Raw genomic sequence first — 3,575 nt, forward strand, 5'->3', positions numbered from 1 at the left:
TTTGGTTAATTGCATAAAATGAGGGATAAATACTCACAAGCATGATGTGTTTGACAAAACTATGTACACCAGAACACAACATATAAAATGTCCTTAAAGATACTGATCACCAGGCATATAAACTCAAGGAAAGCCTGCATCAGCTTGGTTCCTTTTGCTTCTTCAGTACTCCACTTGGAGCTCTTTGCTACTGGCACTTGGAGCTTGGACCTTTGACCTAACGCAAAGGAACTTCAGGAAGACAAGGCATTCTGATAAAATGCTCCCTCAGCCTTAACTTGGGGCATTTTATTTTTTAGTTAAAAGGATCAACTGATCTTAGTCAGCCTTAGGAAAGGAAGTATCATTCAGGTGAAAAGATCTAGGGGAATTTTAAATACCTAGCTACCTCTTTACGCATTTAAATTAGGTTGACTTCAGCTGTTTTTAGAATTCTGTGCAGTTATCCAGTCGCTCAAGTTTTGGCGTTGTCTTACATAGCTGCATTTGGAGATACTCTATATGATGATGTTTAGAAAAACAGAAACACTTATACCTGGAGTTTATATTCTTCCAATTAATCTTTTAATCTTGTTGGTAAAGGCAGTCCCCAGACGGTACCGGTACATTTGTTAATGGTGAGTCGACAGAGATGCTGAAGAGATGGTGCAGATGTGTAGAGCAGTTTGGTCAGATAAAGGTGAACAGTCCCATTCCGGGGGGCTTCTGGGCCCGACTGCTTATCCTTGCACATCTGAACATAGTAGTCAATCAGATGAATAAGCAACATACTGTCTGCTTCAGTAATTCAAATATATACAAAAAAAATGAAAAATGCTATGTTCTGAAAAAACTGACATAAAAGTTTACTCTAAGTTAGTGACAACAGTACTAGAATGAGATCTCACTGCTTCCTGGTCCTTTGTTTTCCATTACTTTTCATCAGTAGATTTTTCCTGCTGGCAACAGCATTTTAAGCTGCACTCTAGAGAAGTCAAGAATAAACTTCCGACTTCATTAATATGCAGTATGTATATGAGTAGTTTTGTTATTCATATATTTTACTGATATTTACGCTCAGTTCATTATGAACTTTTATAGGAGGGAATGTGTGATTTACAATATTTACTGGGGCTCCGTAACGGTTTTATTATGCAGGCACGGTTAAAGTAATAAAACTACAGCACCACCTCACCTTGAGAGCCTCTTGCTGTTGCTGGGTCTTTTATTAATTTTCCATGGCGATGGCAGTTAAGTCCAATGACAGGATTCCCTTGTGTAATAAGACTTGGGGCTCTACAAGTCAGAACATATAAAGCCATACAATTCCCCTTCTTCCATCATAGGGTGTAGTGGTTTCCAAAACCAGATCTGAGATTTCAGAAGTTGTTTTTTCTGAATGTCACACACTGGCACATTTGTACAGCTACAATGAGAAATCCTTTAACAATTATTCCAATGGCATTACAGGAAATGAAATTCAAACTTTCTGGCAGCGAGCTGTACTTTTTGGAAGCCAGCTTCTTCAGAATCTTCCTGCATCCCATAATAAAGGTCAACTGTGGATTAAAAAAAATCAGATGAACCACACTGTCAAATTGCTTAAGCTTGGACTTGACACATATGATAGAATCCAATCTGAATTTCCCATCTTGGTACTCAATTCGCAGATTAGTTGATCCTGCTGATGTTTTAACAGATATTGTTAGTAGGTAGTCTTGAATGCGAACTATCTCTAATCAAGAAAGTTCCTTCTGGCACCTCTTTTAATTTCTCTTTGGCTTCATTAACAGTCATACTTCCCCAGTACCATCCTGTTTGACGCAGCTCGCGCAGAGCCTTAGCCAGGCGTGCTGCCTGGGGGCTGGTTCCTCGGCTGACCCAGCGGTCCCCCACTGGCTCCACGTCCCATCCGCGCCCTTCCCCAAGGGCTGGAGGCACCGCAGGGTCATGGAAGAAGGGTCAGCACGACAAAGACAGGTGGCCGCCTGAGCTGGAGTCACAGAGGGGCTCGTGTCCTTCCTGGAAGTCAGAGGGAACTCCAAAACGCGTCCCTGCGGGGTGTCCGAAATGGTGATGGAGGGGGAGGGCTTGGGGAGCTGCTGGTTCTTTCTCCCCAAGTCCCAGAGGAGGGATGGTAAAATCTCCCACAGACGCGGTCACCCACAGATCGCCGGTCGCGAGCGAGCGATCGTGCTCGGTACTCCTAGGATCCTGAGGCTGTGCGCCCCAGCCCCCCGACTGGTACTGTCTGAGGCCCGCGCAGCGCTGGTGGCTGTGGGCGAAGAGGCTCAAGCTTCAAGGGAAACTCAAGGCCCACGAGCCGCGGCAGCAGCGAGACTTGGCAAGAGTTAAACGTCTGTCCCTTGTCTTGTTCTTGATTTCAGAGAAGAAGCTTTCTTTTTTTTTCCCTCTACTCAGTATGAAATTGGTTTGGGGTCTGTCATAAGTAGGCTTTATAATGTTGAGGTAAGTTCCTTCTAGCCCTGGTTTCTGCAGGTTTTTACCATGAATGATTGCTGTATTTTATCAAAGGATTTTTCTTTATCTATTGAGATTGTCATATATTTCTTATTCTTAGTTCTATTTCTGTGGTGAATTACATTTATTGACTTGTGAATGTCAAACCTACCTTGCATTCCTGGGATCAAGCCCACTTGGTCATGGTGTAATATATTCTTAATGTTTTTAATGTGATTTGCTAATATTTGATTAAGATTTGTTTTGCATCTATGTTCATTAGGGATATTGGTCTGTAGTTTTCTTTCCTAGATGTGTCTTTGTCTGGTTTTAGTATCCGGGTGATACTAGCTTCATAGAATGTATTTGGGAGTGTTCCCTCTCTTTCCATTTCATGGAATAATTTGAGAGGGACTGGGAATAGTTCTTCTTTAAAGATCTGGTAGAATTCAGTTGAGAAATCCATCTGGTAATGGAATTTTGTTGTTGACAGGCTTTTAATTGCTGTTTCAATTTCATTACTTGATATTGATTTGTTTAAGTTTCCTGTCTATTCCTGGATCATTTGGGCAGGTCATATGTGTATAAAAATTTGTCAATGATTTTGCAGTTTATCAGAGTATAAATTTTCAAAACAGTTTTCAGTTATCCTCTGGATTTCAGGAGTGTCTGTGATGATATCTCCTTTTTCATCTCTAATTTTGTTGATTGGGTCTCCTCTCTTTAGTTAGTTTGGCAAGCAGTTTATCAACCTTATTTATCTTTTTGAAGAACCAACTCTGGGTTGCTTGGATCCTGTGGATTGCTTTTTATTATCAATTTTGTTAATTTTGGTTCTGATCAGTTTTTATTTCCTGTCTTCTACTGAATTTCAGGTTAGTTTGTTCTTTCTTTCCAAAAGCATTGAGGTGGAACATTACCTTACTTATTTGGAATCTCTCTATTTTCTTGATGTAAGCACTTAAAGCAATAGATTTTATTAAGTATTTTTTCATACTGTCCCCCAAATTTTGATATATTATTGTTTTCATCTGTTTCTAAGAATTTCTTCTCTCATTTCTTCTTTGATCCATTCTTCATTTAAAAGAATATTGTTAAATCTTCATGTGTTTATATTTTTATTGCTGTTAAGTTCC

The 3,575-nt window shown here is 40.1% G+C and overlaps 1 pseudogene; it reads right to left on the minus strand.

Annotated features, from left to right (window-relative positions):
- Window positions 1-529: 529 nt before the first annotated feature.
- LOC114108448 (suppressor of cytokine signaling 2-like) lies at window positions 530-1,931 on the minus strand (annotated as a pseudogene).
- Window positions 1,932-3,575: the final 1,644 nt, after the last annotated feature.

The sequence above is a fragment of the Marmota flaviventris genome, chromosome 16 (assembly GCF_047511675.1).
Source record: "Marmota flaviventris isolate mMarFla1 chromosome 16, mMarFla1.hap1, whole genome shotgun sequence".
Lineage (NCBI taxonomy): Eukaryota > Metazoa > Chordata > Mammalia > Rodentia > Sciuridae > Marmota > Marmota flaviventris.